Source organism: Dermacentor silvarum, chromosome 11 (assembly GCF_013339745.2).
Source record: "Dermacentor silvarum isolate Dsil-2018 chromosome 11, BIME_Dsil_1.4, whole genome shotgun sequence".
NCBI classification, from domain to species: domain Eukaryota; kingdom Metazoa; phylum Arthropoda; class Arachnida; order Ixodida; family Ixodidae; genus Dermacentor; species Dermacentor silvarum.
In genome coordinates this window covers 52,355,811-52,380,405 of record NC_051164.1, presented here as the reverse complement: position 1 = coordinate 52,380,405, position 24,595 = coordinate 52,355,811, and the positions used below count along the sequence as shown (strand labels likewise).

The 24,595-nt window shown below is 47.2% G+C and overlaps 1 long non-coding RNA gene across 1 annotated transcript in view; it reads right to left on the bottom strand.

The window, feature by feature from the left end:
* Positions 1 to 24,579, bottom strand: part of LOC125941364 (uncharacterized) — a 120,670-nt gene extending 96,091 nt beyond the window's left edge. Inside the window, exon 1 of the long non-coding RNA XR_007464202.1 lies at positions 24,011 to 24,579. This is a non-coding gene — a long non-coding RNA (uncharacterized LOC125941364). The remainder of the gene's footprint in view (positions 1 to 24,010) is intronic.
* Between the last annotated feature and the right edge of the window lie 16 nt (positions 24,580 to 24,595).

The following is a 24,595-nucleotide window of genomic DNA, read 5'->3' as shown; positions in this document are numbered from 1 at the left end:
ACATTAAAGAAGTCACTCGTCCGTAGTTATATCCGTTTCTTGAATATATAATTGCATTCAATATATACCGGGAAAAACTGCATATAGGCGCCTGAAAAAGTTAAGAACGGTATCATCGTTCATGCTCCCTATACACGTGCCTTCATTGTACGCGATATTGTATTAACGAGGTTATATTGCAGTGTTCATTTTAGTGAACATCGACAAAGGTTTGCACAATGACCGCCTTTCTTTCTAAGTAGAAGAACCCGATAAATTTCAGCTTGATTTGGATTATTTGTCCCGTTATTCGTTAACGCTATTGCTGTTTAATGACCTGAAACGCCCAAACATAATTTCTCATCAAGTAAAATTAAGAAATTTTGTTTGTCTTTATTTCTGGCCACGAAGTGCACATTTGTACAAGAAAAAAACAATAACGTGCTATGTCAGAAAAAAACTGCGAAAAGATTACCACAGTAATTAATTAGTAATGGGATTCCTAACTATTTACAGCTGAAAACATAATTCGGCATATAAAAATACAAAATACTTGTGCGACCTTGCAGAATCTCAACCTAATTTCCAACAAAGTTGTTTCATTTGATAAGTTGTGACACGAATTTCGTTTGCCTGTAATTAAAACAAATACTAGCACATATTAAACACATATTCTGGCTGGTCCGTTTGAAACCTTAGCCGCATAAAAAACTCTTTCGAGCACTTGTTTTAAGGAGTTTAAAGTGCGACGCATTTCTTTGCCTAGTTGAAGCCAAGGTCAGAGCAAGGTCATGTGCAAGGACGCAATGGTTGTTTTGATGAGGTTTTGTCTCCTAAATAATGTGGGCCAATCATGTATATAGTGCCGTATAAAAATGTGGACATAGTGCGAATTAAGGCGGCCCAATTGGTCAGCATCGGATATAGTGCAAACACACACCGGATATACAATCAAACCCGGATATATCGAATCAGAAGGGGATCCAAAAAAAGCTTGATATATAGGTACTTCGATATTTAAAATAAAAATTTTATGCAAAATTTTCAGGGGAATTTTACTCATTATTGTTATACACACTAATTCGTTATATATGGGTTCGATATATCCGGGTTTCACTGTAGTGAGAATTAAGGGGCCGCACAGAACGGTCAAAACGACGGAGTCTTCTCGTGACAAAGAAGCGTGACGTCCATGGGATGACGACGCTGGCCGGAGTGGCGACGATGATGTGACGCACTCGCCAGGGCTCTCTCGAACGAAGCGGCAAGCGATCAAACCCGGCTAACCAATGGTTGTCCCCGTTACATGGAGGAAGTGTCAGGCGTCACCCTAAAACACCCCGAACCGAGTGGCCACTACGCAACGTGGTGGTGTTATCAACGACGCGTTCATCAGAGGGCTCGATATCACCACTTGCGAGTGCGTCTGTACTCCAGTACGCATAAGCTGCTACTATCTGTAATGGGTAACATCCATGATGACGTGTAGTTTTTGTGGCGCGAGGGCCAGATATCACCAAACAGTGCCGCATCCATGGGGCTGAAGAAGCATCAAACAAGGCACTTAAGAATACCACTTTAGTAAACAAATCGTTTGTTAACACATTTGCGTGGTCTATACCTCTCAGACATGCTTCTCGTGGCAGAGATAATTATCAAGGCTGGTTCCTGCCTTAATTCTTTACAAAGGCAGCAATTCATCCACACATGCATACTTCGCCAGAACTTTAGCGATAGGGTGTCAGGTGCCTGGCAGCTATCAGGTGTCTCGAATCGCTGGCGTAATATAAGCAGAGTAGCTTGTGAAACTATTCAGGCGTCGCGCCTGAATAGCCTGCGAAATCTAGTGAAAGTATAGCTTGGCATTTGCTGTACATTCTGCTCATACAAGTGTGTAGACACACAGCTGATCAACGGGAACATTATAGTGTGCGTTTGCACAATGTCAGTAGCGGAAAGCGTAACGCTGCCTTGGCTCCGCTGCTCAGCGTATTGCGACAGAGTTTCTCCCTCTACTACTCCCTAGAGGGGAAATCCGGCGCTGCTGCGCTGTTGTATGCATGGGAATGCCGGTATATGGTGACTTTGGATTGGCATCGTTCTCGGGGAGCCAGGACAACTTCAAGACCCTCCTAGTTGGCACCGTTCTGTCTGTCACAATAATTCATTTCCTACTGAAACAGTACGTAAAGAGCTGGTTTGGCTTTATTATATTGTTTAACTATGGGGACTTGTAATTCCATGTAAAGTTTATATGAAACGTAAAAAGTATCAGGGAGCCGCTAAAGTTGGAGAACAGACGACAAGATTCGCGCTCGCTTTGGGACAGTTTGTCGCCTGTCCTTGCTTTTCTTTGCTTGATTATGCATACAGGTGAGTAAACTTCACTCAAAGAGGTAATACGGGTGAATGAAAGCCTTTTATGGCGATTTTGTTTAAGAATGCGTTATCATTGTAGCCATACCCGTCGCGGTGTCTTAGTGGCTATGGTGCTGTGCTGCTAAACACGAGGTCAGGCGATCGAATACCGGCCGTGGCGGCCGCATTTCGATGGGGGCGAAATGCAAAAACGCCTGTATGCCGTGCATTGGGGGCACGTTAAAGATCCCCTGGTGGTCAAAATGAATCTGGAGTCCCTCACTTCGGCGTGCCTCATAATCAAATCGTAGTTTTGGCACATAAAACCGCCGAATTCATTCATTCTGTGTAGTCGTATCCACGTTTTAGACGAAGCCTCGTACGATATACCAGCCAACACAAGCCTCGCACGCCCATATATACAAGTCATTCCCATGACGCCGAAGCGCCTGTTAGAAAACTCCCATAGAAGATATAGCTCCAGGTTTCCCGCTGGGTAGTATAGTGGGTTGAGAGGAGCATGCCGTTACGTCCGGTTGGATTCGTCCATTTTGTACCCAAACGCACTGCGCGTATCTGCAGGCCTTCCAACCTCCCGCGCGCTAGCCGCGCATGCGCCCTCAAAAGCAGGACAGCACGACGGCGGCGGCGGCCACTTAACTAGCCGCACTGCGGGCAGCTTTTGTTTATACACGATTGCTCAGACTTGCGAGTGGCAGTGCAGCCGCCGAAGTCGCCGCGCACACAGGAACAACTCGGCATGAGCATCCGACGCCTTTGTATCAAAAGCCTTCGAACCGCGCAACAAGGTTGTGTCACACTGGTTGGGTTCACTGTGCTGCCATGCAGAGGTGCACACGACACCTCGACAGAAATTATCCAGACACACGTCCCGAGAAAAGACGCGGCGACACTGGTATCCGCACAAGCTTGACATTTGCAGCGATCCCTTCGGAGTGATGCAATCCACCAGTACCGACCCCTCTGTAAGGTCGACCCATAGTGTGACTTTTATATGCCGCTGATGCCTCAATACGCAAAAAATTGAACATGCCTTCACTGCATCAAACTCAATGTGGACCTACACTAACTACTTCAAGTACAAAATTCAACTGGCGGACTCAATAACGTACTGTGTGTAATGCTTCTTGAAGACCTGCAACATGTCGTGAGTGACTGCTGCCGCTACTTATCAGAGAGTCGGTCTTTGAAGGCGGCCCCACGCTTGGAACGGGACTCTCGCTTGGCATTGCGGCCCATTGTCGGCACGCCTGGCACAGCGCCACCTTTACGCTACGCGCCACGAATGCACAAGGTCGGCAAGCCTTAACGAAACTTTGTAAGTACCTCTATTGCGTATGTGTGCGGGTGTGCGCGCGCCAATGTATACGCTGTTCGTGTGTTTATGTGTGATCACTATGTACTCATATATCTTAATTGTCACCCAGCACCTGAAGTTGCATGCCAGGCGACTATAGCAGGCTAACAACTTCGGCATATCCTTAAAGCTTCTATCTCTCTATGTAAGGGAGTCTTGTAGAGTGTTTGCTATATTGAATATCACGTTCGCAGCAGACCGTTATCTTACCTTTAACAGCAATTGTTTTTCTTTAACGCTAAGCGCCCGGTATGCTTCCAGATAATGAGCGGCATGCGTATCAGCGTGGCATAGCGTTCTTGACAGGAAAGTAACAAGCGCAGATCTTTCAAGGAAGTTTTAGAACTGACGTTTGAACAGCGCGAATAAAACAAGGACGAGAAGAAACAAGTACCACAAGTAAGCGCTGACTGCCAACTGGAACTTTATTTGAAAATCATCAGCCATTTTATACCTTTTCCAGCATAGGCATGCGTACACCAGTCACATAAACATCCACAAAATCAGCAACATCATAATCTATCATGCAAAAAAGCTATTTCTTTCTCCAACAAGGCGAGAGAGGAGAACTTACACATTTGTCTCCTTCCTTTCGAATGTGATATGGCTCTATTATTTCTCTTTCCTTTTTGCTTTTTCCTTTCCCTATGAATTTTGCATTTTTCAAAATAGGAGTGCATGGACACTTTTTGCAATGTTCCGCTAAATGACTTCCAAAGACAATCTTCACGTTATTGTTGTGCTGACGAGCTCTATCATGGAAACACTGTCCTGTTTGTCCAATATAATTTCTGCCACAGCTCAGCGGTATCTGATAGATAACGTTGCGCGTGCAGTCAGTGAAACGAGACTTATGATCGATGGTACACAGGCGCTTATTGAGCGTTTTCATACGATTGCATATCGATAAAAGCTTGCACGGGGCACTGAAAAGTACATTAATGTCTGTTGGAGACTTTCTTTAGATTGTGCGCCGGCACCACATGCACTTGTCTCATGTCTTTTTTTTTTTTCTTTGTGTGCTGCTTCCAGACATTTTCTCTTTTCGTTCTGCAAAATGGCTTCGCGTACTGAAGTGATGACAGAACGGGGATAACCTGCGTTCTGTAATCGTGCTGTCTGCTTTAAAAAAAAACTTCGCTCACACGACTTATTTATTGCTGCCTTAATGCATGCGGTTGCTTTGCCTCTGTTAATCAGTTTTGAGTGCACTGTCAAAGGGTAACAAGGTTTTCTTAGATCTGGGATGATGTGCCCAGCATACATGCCCGTCCGAAGCAAAACAAAAATTGATATCCAGAAACTGAATGCGGTTGTTAATAGGCACTTCGTGCGTGAAATTAAGACCTCCCGATTAGTTTTTGAACATGCCCAAAATTTCTTTGACCGCGTTAGGACCATGATCTTTCTTCAAAACAACTAAGTATTCGTCCACGTATCTAAACACTCGTGTAACAGGCGTGCCCACCTTACTGGCCTTACTGTTTCAATGAAGGAAACGCGAACAAGACAGGTCACGATTATTGTGTGGCGACAATATACAAAGAGTGCTTTTTTATGAGTGCTCCTTTAGTCACAAGCAGCCTTTTGACCCAAGTGATGTGTTAAAAGTACATTGCGTCGGGAAATACGCAATGTACGGTGCACACGTGAGTTTCAGAGATAATAGCTGCAGGTTACAAATTGAAGATACGACAAAACATAATTAAATGTCCCGAGGAAAGAAAGGCAAAGCCTCTGGGAGGACAACTACACATGTGTGGGCTGAAAAAATTCTAGCTGCAATATCATTGGGACGTCCTTAGTCGGATATCCAAAATTAGCCCGTCACGCGTTGGAAGCACTCCCCACCCTAGACGCCTCTTGAAGTAACGGTGATGGCCAGGCAGAAAAGACGCCGTTACCGCATCCCAAGGAACAGTACTGGAATGTGCACGGCGTGATGGAGGAACCAGACCGAGCAGTAAGGCTGAAATTGTGTTCACAAAGAGGCTTACGAGGACGTAATCAGGATAGACATACTGTGCATGGCGATGAAGTGTCACTGCCGTAGAGTAAGAACTTGGAGGACACTTGAGCTTCGTACTAATGTTTCCTTCTCTTTGTTCTTTGTTTGTAGCACAGAGTGCTCCAAGCTAGCAAGACCAACTTACTTGGTATGGAAACTTTTATTCAGCTGCCGCCATCGTTGTTTCTCCTCTTCCATCAGAGATGGGACGCCATAGACGTTTTTACTTGGAGATATGACTGCATGTACACGATATATATACATCGACAGCTATTTACAGTGAGTCTGACGTAGCACTCGACATAGCCGATAGTACATAACACCGCTCGTACGTCCAGACCCTTCGTTCACACTGGAACCGGCGCCTTAACTCGGCAGAGCAGACAGTGCAGAGCACCTTTCCTGCGTCCGGAAAACTCGGGACAGGTCGGGAGCCCGGTTTTAACCCTTCGGCTGCTCCTCCTAAATCTCCTCACGGCAAACCACGACGCCAACATGACCTGATTGGGTCATTTGGGCTGCCACTCACATGTTACTACCTCTCTCACTCTCTCCCTGCATTTCTCGGAACATTTGGAGAGATAGAGGGAGAGAAAGAAAATAACAAACAAGAGATAAACAAATAACGCACAAACAGTTCCACTCTGCGACATGTTAAAATACCTCGGCGTTTGCACCAGAACACTGTCGGTGAAAGAAACACCCGAGTCGTCCCGTTCTCGTGCCTCAATTGGAAGTCACACACTGCATGCAGTAAAGGGCGCCCCACAGAAAAGCGCTCATCGATGCACAATGCCGTCCTGCGCGTGGTCCGTCTCCGGCGGGACATAAAACTGTTATTACTAAGACGTACTGCGTCTCTGTTGCCAGCCCGTCGCTCTAAGAGCCCGCGCGTCGGGTTACACGATCCCTCCGGCTCTGAAATTGCTTCTTTGCAACCAAGCCATGCCCATTGACACCCTAATTATAGTGTACTAGAATAGGGAAGTGGGTCCAGCGGACGCTTTGGCAAGCGCCGAGGGTGAAGCAAAATACGTTGAAATTGTGGCGGCGCTGCCGCCACCTCATTCTGAATCTCCGGCCAATAAACGTTGGCTCCGACTGTTTCGGCAGCGCTCATTGGCTGAGGCGAGCTGACGGGCTGAGTAGCTGTCGTCTGCTCGACGCACCGTCGTTGTTGCGTCGTTTGCATTCTTTCCGCCACTATTTTTTCATTTTATTTACAATAGATCGTTGGGGAATAATACCAGTGTTGCCGCCACCGAGTATCCGCCTGTGAAAGCTCCATGCAGCTGCGGTAGGGTCTCCGACGCGACAAGCATCCGGCCGGCGCAGGGGGCCGCTCATTCGGGAGAAAGCGACGGTGGCGCCACCAACTTTTGAATAAAAAAAGCCTCAGCGGGGAGCCTGCGTTGGACCCACTCCCCCAATGTAGCACACTCTATCCTAACGATGTTGTGCAGGTGGTCCGTCCTAGGTAGCGCGCGAGAGGGCAGCCATTCGCGCTTCCATTTGCGCTTCTGGGCCAAACAGCCCCCCCCCCCCCCCCCCCCGCCTCTTCAGACCGCGCGTGCACCATTTTACAATGTACCGGGCAGGGGACGCGGGTTCTCTGCGGCCGAAGAGCGCCTCCTGACCCACTAACAAAGCCCGCTGCTGGTTTTGCTTTCTGCGAGGCTCGAAAACGGCTACCTTCCACTTTCTGGGGCGAAATTACTTTTCAGGCACTCCTGCGTTTGTCAACTTCCTTTATATTCGCCTTTAAGAGTGGAACGCGATAGCATTCAAAGATCCCTGACTGCTACTCACGCTTCCCGGCGACTGCAGCTTATGTCACCGTAATGTTTACGGTTTACCTGCAAACGCTGGCGGCGAACGCTATGCACGAAGGCGAGCTTTCTGGTTCTTTTTTTTTCTTTCCCCCGAAGGGCGGGATCCGCCGCTGCCGTGGATGCGTAAGGTCCCTGTATGTTCCAAAGGTAGCGCCAACCATTGTTCAAATAGGAAAGGAGAATTTCCTCCCCGCCCTCTACCCCTCTCCTGACTTCTTCGCCGTTTTCCGCTCTTCCATTGCGCCAACCTTTCCCTTTCCCTCAAGAACCACTTATCTATCTTCCATTGGACGAGGCTTGACACGTGACGAATAACCCGCGCGGCTTTCGTTATCGCGGGAAAACAGCGCCATTATAGTGAGCGTAGAAACATCGGGACACATGTGCGCTGTGCGTGAGCGTAGGCTTTTTACATTTTTGAAGACGCGCTCGGCTGCAGCATGATGCCGATTTGCTGTGCTGTTGGATGTTAGATTAGCATTGCCAAGGGGGGCAAGCTTTTTGCGGTTCCTCGTGGCAAACGAAACCTCAAACGGCGAGCGATATGGCTCCACCGTATCGGAAGAAAGAAATTTGACTGCCACCGAGGGAGGTCATTACTGAGGGGGTTTCTGATCGCTGTTCTCACCCAGTTAGTGATGAACGCGGTAAGGTGGGTGCGTTTGCGAGTTCACCATCAGGCAACAACTGAGGAAAAAAAAAAGTCCCGGTTTATGCTCTGCAACGAACTAAAGGGCGCATTTTGGCGATATGAATACCAGCATGACTTCTAATATAATGAGCATAATTTAAGAGTCACCAATTAAAGAGCAAAATGCAGAAAGCACGCGCACACACGGGAACCAAGGCATATAACTGACGGGGAAAGAAAAGCACACGGATGTATTTTGCAAAAAAAAAAAAAGACACACGTTGAGGGTATTTAGCGCATAAAGGTGTCCGCCGTGTTGTGTGTGCATAGTTTGATGTAGCTCTTTGTTTTCGTAAATGCGTCAGGTAAACAGAACACCATTCGATTCCGAGAAACAATCAGCAGTAGTAAAGACTGCTTAGGATTGCGTTTAACTTGTCATACCTTTCGTTTTCCTCGTCTGAGCGATGCAGATTCTACTAATAATTGAAGGTACTACATATCTTACGTAGAAATGTTACGTACGAACAGCCTTGTGAAAATGCGCCCAGAACAGTCGCGTTTCAAGCAAGCGCTTCAACGCTCCGCATGCGATGCGATATGAAGCGGGCGGTAGCGGACGCGCGCTTCGCTCACTAATGGCGGCCGAGACGGAGGGGCGAGGAGGAAACGGCGCGGAGAGGAGGAGTTTGCGCTACCTTTGAGAAATACAGGGACCTTGTGGATGCGCGGAGGCGAGCGCCATCTGGATGGCGATGCAAGGAACCAAGCGGGGCGCGCCGGTCCCACTGACGGCAGCTGGAATTATATTTTCTCGTATATTCAAATTACAATCAAAACTACTATGTCGGTAGTTTGGGTGTAAGTCGTACTCTACAAATTTTCTGGCGCATTTTACTTTGAGAAATTCAGTTAGTTCAGTACTGTCTATGCGCCGCGCGGAGGGTCTGCATGGTTCGTCATGCGTGGTTGGGGATTATTTTTCTGTAACGAACCACGCCGCCAACGCCGGATTTTCTGCGACACGGAGCCCTTAACGCTGTCGCGTTAAAATGCAGACGCGTTTATATATAGCTGCGAACCGCCGTTTGGGCGTACGCCCGGTAACAGGTAACAAATCTTAGTCCCAAGGAAGTAACATTCGAATTCACTCGTGGGACACTTATCGCCGTGTAACAGGCGGATCAGGAACCGCATGCAGAGCAAGCAGCCGGCAGCGAACAGACACGGTTGGTAACGAGAACCCACTGCGAGTGTGTGGTTGTCCGAGCGCCGCGCGACAAGCCTTCCCTGAACTGTGTCATTTTATTCTTCAATAAAATCACTACTACTACCCCCTGAACTGCCCGACTAGAACAACGAACCAAAAAGGGACTGCAACAGCCTAGTAACCCGTAATTGTAGCTGTACAACGTGACGAACGTGTCCCACACGGCCGCAAAACACAGACTGTGCTAAGTACAGTGCTCACGGATTGAAACGCGACAGGCAAATTTTAGGTAGAACTCTTTTTCTGTGCAATTACTCGAGAGTATCATGTCTTGTTGATTCGAATCTGGTCACGAAAGGTGACTTGGACTCTGATCTAAACGTACGAGTCGAGATTGCGCCGATGTCAAGCAAACTACCAACGGTGGAAATAAAAGCATGCGCATTGGTTAGGCCTAAATTGTCGCGTTTCAATCCGTGAGCACTGTACCTCGACTCTAATAGCTAGGTATCGCGCATCCAGAATATTTCGTCTTACATTAGTTCTCAAAAAGTAAAAGCCACACAGAGTCTAATATGCCTCAATTGGCATAAAAAAAGGACTCAAATACGGCTATAATCGCTCTTTTTTTAAGATCGAAAAGAGGTCTTAGGCGCGTCTGCGGGAAACCGATGAACAAATAGGGACGTTTTGAAAAATTCTGAGCAGCACCTGAAATAATTCCGCATTCAGCGAAAAGGCGGAGGCTATATACGCGATAAGTCGACTTCATTCCCGAGATGCGATGTGATGTCATCGGCGACGGCTGTCACCTTCACAACACCGTTTACAGGCAGTTGGAGGCCTCGCATGTAAGGGTTTCTCAGTACTGAGCGCAGAAAAGGCTCAAAACTGAAATCGAAGAGTACTAGGGGGAACACATGTGGTGTTCATGTGTTCATGTTTGTAAATGGGGCAGTGGCGCAACGACGGGGGGGGGGGGGGGGAGGGGGGGGGATTCAGGGGTTGTAACCCCCCCCCCTGAGGCCGACTTAACCCCCCCCCCTTTTGTTTAACCCCTTTTCTTTCCTTACGCATTTGAGTACTGCAACTAAGATGTAAGACGCGCAATCGTCTGCACACTCGCAAAAAGCGCAATTTTTTACAATTTACCGTGAAGAAATCGAAATTAGTGCTGTTTAGATGGTATTGGCAAACTGTCACCCCCCCCCCTGGCAGAGATCCTGGGTGCGCTACTGAAATGGGGCGCCTTCATGTCCATCAAGGAACAATCTACTTCAGAAAGCTGACAAAATTTGACGCAAAACTGAGTGCTGTCAGTATGCTGAATATGTATCTACGTTCAAGGCGATCTAATGCCTTCTTTTGATCTAGTGATTATCTCGTACCAGCGCTATTTAGAAAAAGTTTATTTCAACAAATGATGATACGAACGTTTTGAGTTACAATGACGGCACAATCAGACCAGGACGATAACATATGCAAAGTACTGAGCATTTTATACACGGCGCGTTTTCAATGTCCGAGTCCATATGGCCTCACTAGCATATAACCATGCACACAGACCCACAGAAACGCACTGTTCCACAAACTAATTGTCAAATGATATGAAATGATGTTGACTATATACAATGTACACGATGGGTATTTACAACGATGACACCTATCGCAAGACTAAAGTTAAAATGGTTTACTCGTAGCATATAGTGTTACCGCTACCTCTTCCTTTCTAGCAATCAAAGTGGCACACAGTTCCGCTGGAAATTATGCTGCATTATTCAGCAAACCTTTCAGCAACACAAAGTGCTGAGAACAGATGATGCTGCATCGCATGACCTGGACAAGCCCTTAATCGAAGCCATCGACTCCCGTTAAGCAGAGTACCGCCAAAGACGGGTCACATACCCCGATTTCAAAATTACGCCTTTGATAAACCACCAATTCCCGCCAGTCGCAATGATAACACCAAAAATGGCTCCAGTCCTTCGAGTTCCCAAAGAGTGCCCTACCAAAAAAAATCCGAGGACTCCGTTCCCGACATAGCAGTCAACGCTGTGGAGGCTACAGAGACGTCTTGCAGTGGCTTCGTTCGCACTTGGATATAGTTCGATGTTCTACAGCGAAGCTGTCTATGGCTACGGTTCTATGCATTTTTCGTGCCCGTCAACAGATCTGCGTGTGCAAAAGCTCAGCTCCCGAATGTGATGCAAAATCGCTTCATTCTATGCAAAAGCTTCTATGTCTCGTTACTTGGATATGTATTTTCAGTAGACTCGTTATCAGTAGGCACCATTTTCAAAATAAGTCGGCTCCCAGGTAGAGAAGGGTTCTCAAAGATTTTCCGCTGTGCGACCCGCGTCGGCCATGTCTACGCTCGCACCGCGCTCTCTTTGTAGTCGTTCCAAGCGCTTGCGGGCCTAGTTTCCTTCCGCTCTCCCGGCGTGGCGGTCCCGTCGCGCGTGTTTAGTTTCCTCCGGCTCCCCGAGGTAGCGGTAGTCTTCCATGCAAATGTATGCCGCCGATCAAGACCGCCGATCAAAGTAAAATTGTGTGTGTGCGTGTGTCTTTCTTCGGGATGACCGCCGTCGCCGCTCAAGAGAAATAAAATTCGCTCATACCTTTGATCTAAATTTTGTGTCACCTCTATGTCGTGTTCTAAACTTCGCTGTTAACCCACCTTCCCAGCAGTGGAATGGCGAGTGATATTTTTTACCACAATTGTGCTCAACTGTTGTTTATATAGGCTCAGTATTGACTGAAACAAGTTTTAAACCTTCGAAACAAACACACTGTGGTATACGGCTGTTAATGCGTTGTTTTAGATCATTTTTATTTTTGTCGTTCTTTTCGGGGTTTTTTTTATTTGCAACCCGTCGCGAGGAGCTTCACGTGCATGCTAGCGCGAGCGAACGATGTTGGTGGGCAGCGAAGCATGGACGGAAGGCGCGGAGTGATAACGTTTCTTGACCGAACTTCTCGCGTAGCTTCCACAGCATTGACTGCTTTGTACGGAACGTAGTATAAGCAATTCTTATGAGTTGGGAATACTAAAGCATGTCCAATTGAACGCCGTAGAGCGGTCCTACGAGTTATGTGCCGCGATTAATGTACCATAGCGGTACGTGCTGCCCGAGTCAGCAAGCAGCAGCAGCGGCCTGCGGTGCCGAAAGTCCCTAGATTTTCTCCACAAAAAAGCAAAAAATATCTATGGACTTCAGCGCTGCCAATGCCGCATCCCACTGACGTCCTGCGCGACGAGAGACCGAATGGAAGCAGCAGTGGCTACCAAGGCCGGCAGGCGCGCGCAGCCGCTAAGCTCACTGCGGGTGAGAGAGATATATACGGACCGCGCGCCGGCTTCCGAGAGCTAGAGTGACGTGGCGTCGCGGTAATGCCCTCCCTCCTCACGTAGCACCAGGCGCGTCAGCGTATTTCCCTTTCGCCCGCTATGCTCCGTCGAGGCACGCTCGTGGCGTGGCGTCGCAGCCAATGGGAAATTAGGTGCTGTTTCACTGCTACAGACGACAGACGCCGGCTTTCTCGCTCTGCGAGTGTCGACTATTCAAGTATGCGAATAGCTGAAACTCGTCACGCAGAGGCCTGTACTGGCGACGGGATCCTCTCTCGCGCTTTCCCCTCAGGACACGCTGCGCCACCTGACGGTGCGACCGCGAAGTCCACGCAGTGACCTACACATACACAGTAACATAAGTAGGAATCAGAGCTTCACTGAAGGGAGGCATACACCCACTTGAACGGCCCACATTTTGAACTGCACTACCTTTGGGATAAGGCGCATTTTTGGTGAGATAGGTAGATAGCTAGATAGCCGGAAAGAAGCCTCGTCCGATAATGGCGAGAACACTTTTCGCATTAAGATTACTTAGAAGGACCTCTGGCTTTAACGTCCGCTGGAGCGGCGTCTATTGTGGTTGAGCCAGCGAGGCAATGATGCCCGGTACGGGAATTAGTTTAACACCGTCCTTCTGGCTTCGGACGGCTTTGACATTTTGCATATTGATTATTCCCAACACAACATTGGTCGTAAATGCAGCAGTTCAAAATGATTCACGAAGTTCATAAGTTCGCGCTGTGGGAATACGTGTATACGCGAAGCTTTCGTGAGACACCGAGGCAAACTGGCGCATTGCGATGAGAGACCCGCTGCAGATTTCGGTGACGTACGCGTCGGTCCGCCACCACGCATGGTGGACCTTGCAGAGCAAGTGGAAGTTAATTTTTCTGAGAGAAGCCTACAAATGTACATGACAAGGAAAAATCATAAGAACAGAAACGGGAAGTAAGAAGAGTGATCAGCCGCAGATAACCCTACGCGCGTGTAACTTTTTCGGCATAAGAATTTGCTCTCCTTCTTTGAGAATGACAACGATGTCACGTTTACGCACTTGTCGCCATCTCTTCAAGTTCTCTTGCGCTTCGATAATTTCTCCCGTGTCTATCTTTTCCTTTTGCGATTACACGCGCTTTATCAAACCGAGGCCGGCAGCCACAATTGCGACAATACATCCCAAAGTTCCCCCACTGATGCTTTCAGTGGCGTGCGCCCACAGAAAACCCTTTCAACACTATATATGTGTTCACGAAGACGGACGGTTCAGGCACCGCCCGGTTTGCCAGACATGCTCACTGCTGCATGATAACGGAATACAGTAGACAACCCTATCAACACACGGCACGAGCTTGTCTTTACGCTTAGTGGTGCACATTTCTCCAGGACCAGGACTGGCACTGACCTGACGGTACATTTTGGAAACTTTAGCAGGTGCCGAAAACGCAACTTTCACTCCAACTCGTTCGCCAATGCGCTTAAAGTTGTGGCTGATCTGATGCCAAAATAAGGAAGGACCGCAACTCTTGTGTTTTGCGTTCGTGCAGTGCCCCGGGCGTTTGCATTAGCACTGCCGGCCTTCTCGATTGACTTGAGTTTTCTTTCTTTTTTTTTCTTTACGCGACAGATCTTAGGACATCGTGGCGATAGCCCGCAGATGCCAAGCGTTCAGTTTGGCTACTGAAACTGGTCTGAATGCTATAAAAACAGAACTTTGTGGGGGCGTTCTTAAAGCACAAGCCAGCTACGCTTCTTTTTACTAGCTTAGAATTAGCCGAATGGTATGGCAAAAGAGCCTTCTTTCCTTCCGCAGCTTAAGACCAACAAACATGTGAAGGCTGAAGGCAAGAACTGCAATCTGATATGTAAAAATCTCAAGTGGTCATCCCGCGGGTTTCCTATGTATACAGTTATATTTATTTATTTATTTATTTATTTATTTATTTATTTATTTATTTATTTATTTATTTATTTATTTATTTATTTATTTATTTATTTATTAGCTAGCTGCATCGCCTTTGTAGGCATTAAAGCATGGGGGTATACAAATCGCGACAAAAATTGTTTTACCATTCAAAGACGAAAAGCGCGGTAAAATTCATCATTGGATTCAATACCTACAATATTTGACGGAAGAGCGTTCCATTCCCTGGTGGTTCGACAAAAAATGAGTATCGCAAGGCATAACCTTTAAAAGGAAGTTCGTAAAGTTTCAAGTTATGGTCCCTTCCTTCAGCATGAAATATACGATGGTGGCCTAATATACTTTTCTCTGTCAATGCCTGTTTTAGAATAATATATATTACGAACAATTTAAGTCTAAGGTTTTTTTTTTTCTGTCCTTTAAATCCTGCTACTGAAGTTTACGCTTGCTCTCATTGATACAAATTTCCCAATACAAATCGGACTGCCCTATTCTGGAATTTTCTCAAGAAAATCAACTAACTCACCTGTATAAGGCTCCCAACAAACACACGCGTACTCAAGTACCGTATGTGTGTGAGTAATATATAGCCGTTCTTTCAGTTTACTAGGTAATTGGCCAAAATTTCGACATAAGAAGCCCAACTTACGCTCCCACGTTCCAACTTACGTTCCAAGCCTTTCTTCTTATCTCCTGCACATGCCTGTTCCATCTTAAATCTGAGGTAAACAAAACACCTAAGTATTTGCATTCCCTAACCCTTCGTAGAGTAATGCTATTTAGTTTGTATTCATATGACTTATATGAATGTTTCCTTGTAAAGGTAATGTTTAAACATTTAGAAACGTTAAGTGAAATTTCCCATTTGGCACACCAAGATGAAGCTCTAAGTCACTCTGAAGAGAAGAAAAATCAAAATCGCTATCAATAACCCTATACACCACACAATCATCGGCGAACATACCGTTTATATATAACAAAAATAAGAGAGGCCCCAAAACTGAGCCCTGGGGCACTCCAGAGGTCACCGCAGCAAATCACAGGAGATGCCGTTGAGAACCACAGACTGTTCTCTATTTGAAAGGTATTCAGATATCCATGCAATTACCTTTTTGTTCAATTTGTAGGCGTGTAATTTGCTTATAAGTAGATCATAAGCCCCAACGTCAAACGCTTTTCGGAAATCTACAAAGATGCAATCAATGCCTTTTGTCAATTGCTAGATCCAAGTCGTGTGTGAAGTCCAAAAGTTGTGTGGAACAAGAAAAACCTTGCCGAAAGCCATGTTGGTTTATATTTGATAGGTAATGTTTAACAAGATATGACATAATACAACTGCATATAGCTGCTCCATTACTTTACATGTAATACTAGTCAAAGACACTGGTCTGTAGTTCTCAACACAATTTTCAGGTCCACTCTTATATACAGGCACAACATTGGCTAATTTCCAGTCGGCAGGTACGGCACCCATATCAAAACACTTCTGGAAAAGGCGCCAAAAATAGAGACAACGATTCAGAGCAGTTACTAATGATTGCTCCTGCTATATCATCTGACCCATTTGCCTTTTTATGGGAAATATTTGCTAATAGCGCCCGCAAACCTGCCAAACCAAACTTAACCTCGGGCATTTATTCATTCCCCAACGAAAAATCCAAAGCTAGAGTACGAAATTGGCGTTGACTAAATACGGAAGAGAAGTAACTACTCAAGAATTCAACTTTGCGCTTGTCATCATCCATGACTGTGTCCAATTATTCTAGAGGGGGGACAGAATTTTCGTCCTTACCATTTCGCCAGATATACTTCCAAAATTCCTTTGGATCTTCTAACAAGCGCTCCCCAAGCCCAGAAAAATAGGATTGCTTGGTTGATTTAGTTAAGTTCTGCAAATCAGACTTCAGCCTTTTTAGCTCAGTTTTCCGGGGACCTGTGTTTTTTATACTTTAAGTACACCCGCCGCACCCTGCGTAGCAAGATGCGCAGTTGGTGATGAAACCGCGGCTTATCTTTATCTCGTCTAGATGAAAGCATGCGCGTCGGCACGAACTTATCACGGAGATAGAAAAGCGTTTCTTTAAAGTTTTCCCACAATTGTTCAGCGCTCAGATCATCCGCTAATGTGTCACACGTTGGGAAATGGGATTCCAACAACAGACTTATGGAACCGTAATCAGGCTTACAATACAAGAACACTTTTCTTGGCGATTTCTTCGTCACGGGTGCATTTTTTACACTAGCATCAGCAACAAAAATATTATGGTCGCTCGAACCAGGTAAAGCATGCGCATCTGATGCAACACCAGGCTCATTACACAACAGCAAGTCCAAGACATGGCCCGTACCATCATCTCGCGACGCACTAAGAACATACTGATGAAATGCATGAGTGTCCATTATGTCAAAAAAGGCGGAGTATAAACAACCACTAACGGTATTTCTGGGAATCTCACATGACCAGTCAACTTCAGGAAGGTTAAAATCACCTCCGATCAAGAGACGGTCATTTTTTATACTCTCAAGAAACTCAAAAAGCCTAATGAACTGCTCATATACGACGCGTTTAGCGGCTGATAGTAGGAGCCAATCACCGACCCCGCGCCGTTCGCCAGCCGCATTTTACAAAAAAAAAAAAAAAAACGTCTCAACATCAAGAAGTGGGCATGCCAAGTGGACACAGGGTGTGCTATTCTTCACAAGAACAAAGACTCCTCCTCCGTGAGAATTTCGATCGCGTCGAAAACAGTGGTAGCCTGCCGGGAAATTTTCTTAATCAAAAATAGAAGAATCTAGCCATGGCTCCGTGCCCAGAACAATCGTAGGCTGAAGAGTACATAGAAGGCATTGAAAGTTGGCAATCTTATTCTTTGTGCTGCGGCAATTTATCAACAAAACTCTGAGCGGCTGCTGTTTTACGCAACTGCGAAGGTCACAGCTGTGCTACATCTCCCGTTGCATTATCGAGTTGAAAGCGCTTTCCCCGCAGATAAAGCGTATCATACTTCAAGACAGCCCTCTCACCTTCCTGCTTGTTCAGCCTCGCATGGTCTCATAGCTTCTTTCTTTTGTCCCTAACTGAGCGTGAAAAATCTCCAGACACGTTGTACCTGTGTGATGTGTCGTGCGCGACGGTGATATTTGTGGTTTGCGACAAGGTGCGGTGGTTGGAGACAAAGAGCAGACGAGTAGTGCGCGCGCCGAGGCGAATTCCATGCTGATGGAAAACGACGACGCCGACGACCGTCCGGCGCGTGAACACGCGGCGCAAGAAACAAAACACAGAAAAAGGCCTCCAATCGCAAAAGACCACGGAGCTTCAAGCAGCCAATGAGCGAATGACAAATCGGCCAGAGCGACAGAAAAAGCGAGCCGCGCTGGCAGTAGGGGGGAGGAGTTCCAGAAGCGGCATCAGGAGAAGGTCGGCCACCGGTTCGGGGGTTGAAGACGGCCGTCGGGTTCCGGACCCGAGCCACCAGGACTTCACCCGGTCGGGGCCTCCTGGAAACCCATTACTGGGCATCGCCACTCCATCCGTTTGGGAACTGCTGCCCGAGGCCGGTGAGCGTCTACGCCCGTGGGCAGAACGAGAGCTGTCGGGCTACAGGCCCGAGCTCCACGACCAGCTGCCTGGCCAGAGCGCCGCCGCCGTCGGCCCGTGCTGCCAAGCCGCCTGCCTTGCTGGGCATCGCCACTCTGCCCGATAGTCAACTGCTGCTGCCCGAGGCCGGTGAGCGTATGCGCCCGTGGGCAGAACATGAGCTGTCGGGCTACGGGCCCGAGTGCCACGAGCAGCTGCCCGGCCAGAACGCCACCGCCGTCGGCCCGTGCTGCCAAGCCGCCTGCCTTGCTGGGCATCGTCACTCTGCCCGATAGTCAACTGCTGCTGCCCGATGCCGGTAAGCGTCTACGCCCGTGGGCAGAACATGAGCTGTCGGGCTACGGGCCCGAGTGCCACGACCAGCTGCCCGGCCAGAACGCCACCGCCGTCGGCCTGTGTTGCCAAACCGCCTGTCTTCTCCCTCCAAGCCAGAGCTGCCACGCTCTGGCAGCCTGTACGACGGTCCGATACAGCGACCTTTTGGTGAGACCAACACCGCTTGTCTCGTCGTCTCGTCTCCGCTGCTCTGCGTCGAGCAGAGGCTTCCTGCCCGAACTTGCTGCCCGAACGTTTTGTTCCGTGATAGTCGTTTTAAGTGTTTGTTTTTATGGGTTAATTTTCGTTTCAGTTTTATTAAAAGTTTGTGTTTTTCAACAAACGGCTTTGTCCTCGATTGGGTTCTGGGAGGCTTCGCCTCAGAGAACCGTCAGAACATATTAGACAAAAGAACCTGTCATCACAACCTGGTGCCTGCACCGATTGATGGGACTTGAACGAACAGAATTTTGCTACGACTGGACGCGGTTTGCCTGCCTTATATGCCCCTATACGTGCGCATGTTCAATACTCAGGCCTGTGAACAGTGATACCAAGCATGCGTCTGCATAATTCCAAAACAAGTTCTTCAGATTTGGCTGCTGTCTCATTTGCAGTAGAATCTTCTATGCCGCGGAAGACCAAATTGTTACTTCATTGTCTGTTCTCGATATCGTCAATCGGTGAGAACTGTCAATGCGGCACGATCATTCCGTTGTTGGTATTGCGTACGTCATAAACTTTGTCGATCTTAGTTTCTAGTGATAGAATACGACCCTTCAAGTCTGTAACGTCTAGAGCAAGTTGGTTTTGTTTTTCTTCAATCGAATTTAGCTTCGACTTCACTTTACTCTGGCCAGCTAGAAGCTTCGAAAATTGTACCTCTGGAACAGCCTAAAATAACCAAACAATCGTCGACATACCGAAATATTTTGCCAATTTTTTAATCTTCACACCAGACTTGAAGAACTCGCTTATGTTGCGCCAAAAACAGATCGCTTAATAATGGAGCAATACACGATCCGACACAAACACCCTTTTTTTGAAGGTAAGTGGCGTCACATAGTGAAGGAAATGTTGATTTCAGGTACGTGTTTAACACTTCTTGGAACCCGCTGGCTGTCATCCCGGACGCATTTTGGAAAACGACAAGGTCCATCTATAGAGGTCGCGAAGCTTGGAACGAAAAACGTGCCAAAATCTATCGCTAGAGATATCAGTTAGGGGTGATCAAGGAGGTTTTAAACCTTCTTGGTGGTGCTAAAGCCCCTGCTTTTTTTTTTTTTCAATGGACTTTAAGTGGCGCAACATTGGAGCGCGACTAGGTGAGGGGGACAAACACTGAAATTAGAAAATCTATGTGCAACAAAATGTACGAAAATTTTTAATCAGAGTACTGTCATACGAGTAAATGCTCCGTCTCAAATATTTTTTTGCTGCACTAAAACAACAAATATTTTTTTTTCTTTTTTAGAATTTATTAGTTCGTTCTCGGTGACCCAGTGATTTTGGCGCAGGACTTGGCAAGACTGTGCAAACCAGCTATTATGTCGTGTGGAATTACATATTCGGAAATGCATGCTTCGATCATATTAGAATAATCGATAAATTTTTTTGCCAAACCACCCCCGTAGTGGGTAGAAGCCACATACGAGATAGGCAACAACAACAACAACGTCGTTCCTCACTTGAACGCGGCGATTTCCCCCCATCCGAGGTTTCTTTATTTTTCTTTGTGTTGCGTGTTTGTTCAGTGTGGCGAGTGCTTCGCTTCCAATTTTGCGTAACCTAGCGCACAGCATTCATTGGCGAAAGGTGCGAGTGCAGGCTTTTTGTTATCGTGAAAGTTCACGCTGCGGCATCCGACGCGCGCTTTCTCGTCGTGACGATAAATGCGCTACGCTTGTTCCCTCTCCGTGACACAGGCTCAGATTGTCCGACAGGCAGCAAAATTGATAAGTCGAATAATTTTTTTAATGATAATGTGGGGCAATGCTGTTTTGTCTGATAACTGTTGGATGTGAATACATGGGCCGGTATTTTGTAGCGATGACTTTAAAGTAATAATGGCTTTTCGCGCTAATCGCGCTTTGTCAGTGGTCAGAGCGACGGTCCGCTCGCGTTATCAACGGGATCAGCCGGCCGTGAGCGGTGGATGATAAGACTATTCTAAAATAAGTCATAAGGCATCGCTACAAAATCGCGGCCATGGTGTCGCACGGAATGCGGATGATTCTGTAAAAAGTTTCGCGTATGTTGCTATACATTACGATTGTGTGTTGGTCACAGTACTTTTCACCCATTGAAACGTGTTTTCTTTGGTCAATTAAATTGGTTGCATTATTCTAGACGATTAAAAGTGAACTTGCTTTTGAAACCTCTGTGACACTGTCGTTTATTTCCATCCTAGTCACTCACCTTTCTAAGTAACCTACTGGAGCAATTGCCGTCAATAACAACCTAATTATGTTCACATTAAGGCATATGACACTCCTATAGTTTAATGACACGTTGGCGCTTCAGCTGAGGAGAGTTGCAAGCTCGCCTCAGCCTCAAAAGAAAAATAGCTGCGGGCGTGGCGGCCGAAACGCCGGTCGCTAAAGAAATTGAAACACTGGCGCCAAGCAGCAGACGATGTTGACGTCACTGCAATTTCTGGTTGTGACGTCACCTTTTATTTTTGCTGGCTGTTAGTAGTCCCCCCTATACGTAGATGGCGACGGTTGCAACGAGCCGCCATTTTCTTGACATGGGGGCTTCTATGGAAGCTTCGCTACCTTGGCAACGGCACCATGTCAGTCAATACAATTAATTCTAAATCCTTAACAACAATCGAGCTGGCAAGGGTACTTCTCGTTAGCTTTTAAGAAGTCAATTACTTTTGCCAAGTTTTTTTACCATGAAACGGTCGTCAATGTTTAAAATGGCAAGTTTGTTTTGTAGGAACTGGGCAACAATTTTTTGCCATGTACCATTCTCGGAGACTATCATCCGCAGCGGATGGCCAACCTTGTGCGTTTTGATGCTGAAGAAAGCCACCAAGGAAAGCTTCTCGGCTTTGTCAGCAGACTGAGCCAGTTTGTCCAGCTTTAGCTGTTAGCAAAGTTAGCGTGCATCCTTTCTTTTATTTTTGCTAGAGAACGGTCATCTTTCCCCAAGAAAAGTGAGCTCATCGCATCAGACACTTTTGACACAAACGCTTCCATTAGCAAGGAAACAAAAGCCCCTCTTTGTCGGCCAACAGTAAAGACACAGAGTTGTCTTTAAGATAGTCTGAGTTTAAGACTACCTTTTACACTGCACTTATTAGTAGCTATAGGTTTGCGGCACGTAAGAACGTCTACACCGCAGGCACCACACCTGCCTTTCGCAGAGCCCGGGGCATACTTCGAGACCTGTCTCACGAGTGAGAGGAGGTCAGGGTTCGTCAATCACAGTTCAATGGAGACCTTGGGTTCCACGTTCAAGACGCGGGTGACACTTTCCGGGAGTTGTAAAAGATCGCCGATATCTTGAACCGGTCCCTTGCTGTCACAAAAAAAGCGCTTAATCAAAGCGCGCGCCGCGTGTCACGCAAGCCAGCGAAAGAAGCACGCCCGCACCGCGACAGTTTCAACAGAGGTGGAGACCGCTCCGGTGAAGAGATGTAACGTGGAGACTGACCTTCTGCGGAAGAAGGGGATTCCCCGGCACGCTAGTCGACGAGTTCACCGAGCGTCTGCCATTTCCGGAAGAAGTTCCTTCGCGATTTGCCCCGAGCTACGCCGAGATCGTCCGACTCAAGACCAGCACGGATTAATACGATTGTACACTTAGTGTTCCTATTCATTTTGTACTTTACGCGTTGGACGCTTGGTGCTTGTCGTTAATTATATTCCTGTGTTTCGTGAATAACCATCTGAATTGTATTGTGACATGTCTAGCCTAAGTGTGCACGTGTGTGTGTAACTGCCGTGTGTGAAGAATATATTTTGTTGTGTCTTGACAACTCTGGGCTCCGACTCGGTCTTTGGACAACAACCGGCGTTCGCTGGCGCACCAGAGGGCCCATTACTAATTGTCCTTGCTTTCGCGGGATTATTTTCTGAAGCTGATAAGTCGGCTTTGGAACTTAGTCCGGCGTCTGCGCCTCGTTCACGGGGTCTGTGACTCTTGCCTTCTGCCTCTTTCTTGGGAAGCAAGGCCCTTAGGTGAGGCCGCATGTGTTGCCACAGGGATTCCGTCGTGCGGTTCACCAAGTTGATGTACCGGGTCCACTGATGGGTGGCCCCTAACATGTCGGCGTTCAAGTGAAGTCGAATGAGCAGACACTCCCTGAAAAGACGTGCCCCTGCCGCTCCCATTCGGACCACAGAATTTTGCGGATCCGTGAACCGTGGCTCCTGGAAGGCATCGCACCAGAGAAAAGCGCGACGATTTCCGGAGGAAGAAGTTTACGACGGATGCACAAAGCAATAGTTCTTGCACGGCAGGACGCTACGGCAGTTATATAGGGACACGAGGCGGCAGGGTTCTGCTTGACCACATCGAAAGGAGCCCGATGTTCGAGCTATAAAGTTCACCAAGGCTGATCCTTGTGCTAGTTGGTTCAGGTATTTTTCAGCGTATTATGCAGGGTCAAGAAATTGGACCCACACAGCGCTTAACAGCTGATGTTTATTTTATTGAGCACCGTTTTAAATGCACACGACCTGGGAGAAGCTTAAAAACTAACAGGGGAGGCAAGAAAAGTGATCAGCCGCAGACAACTGTAAGCAAGTGTCACTTACTTCGGAATAAGGATGCGATCTCCGTCTTTGACAATGACAGCGTGCATTTACATCAATATGCATTTATATATAGCGGTGCTCAGGAAAATAAACGTCAGTTGTTAGTTCAGCGCTGTGTGCGTCCACTTTCTTGTCCCTGTATAATACACAGAAAAATACCTCAATCATGCAGAAATAACTAGCTCAACGATCAACTCTAAACAACGTCTACTTTGTTCCAAGTTTTTTTTTTTTATTTATTCTTCTTTCAACTCGGAGCATGATATCCAAGACACCCTATATATTTCAGGACGAAAGCCTCTGCTAGCGATTGCTACTTAATTATCTGTCTTGCGTCCAACCGCATTGTATGGGTGCCAATTTGCAACTTTGCCATCACTGAACCGCCACAGTAGCGCAGTGGATATGACGCTGCGCTGCTGAGCGCGAGGTCGCCAGTTCAACCTTTTTGGAGCTGTTCCAGCAACACCAACGTTCTGGAATCTTCTGTGCGCTCTGCAATATACGCCGTCGCCACCGCAGCAGCATGCCCGACGCGATAAGCTACGCGTATTTGCAACTCCTATTGCAAATACATTCTCCTAAATTAAGCAGCCATTCTAAGAAATACTACGCGACGGGTCAGATGACCCCAGAGTGCAACTACTTCTACTTACCAAAATCCAGCAGCGGCGGCGGCGGTTTCATCCCTATACGGTCCTGAAAGCCTCAGGATGCTTCCGTTGCATTCGTTCTCAGCGCAGCTTCGCCTAAACAGCAGTTAACTAGGTCGTTCGCATCCGCCACTGAAAACGCACCACATTATATGTGCTGTAGTACGTCCGAACTTCGCTCAGAACGCGCTGTCTCTCAAACAGATCAAGCAAGGCATCGCCACTGGTGAAGTGTGGGTCACCATAATACGGCAAATTTACCGCGTGCTTTCTATGCACTGTTTCACGGGCCCGTCGGCTCCTTGAAACGTTTCCGGAGCCGAAGGCGTACGCGGATAGCGCCAGCCGATAGCAAGGTCCTCCGTTTGTACTGATTAAAAAGAAATAAAAGAAAGAAAGAACGTCAGAGTGGAAACGAGGAAACGAAGAATGCTGAATCAGAGCTCGGGTTCCGCAAAACGCCTGGCAGCCGTCCAGTTTGCGCCTGCGCACAAACGAACGGCGCAGCTATAAATGCGAAGCGTCGCTTTGTTTTGTGCGCCCCGCAAGACTGCCAACTGATTAACAAACATACACTAACCTTTTTCA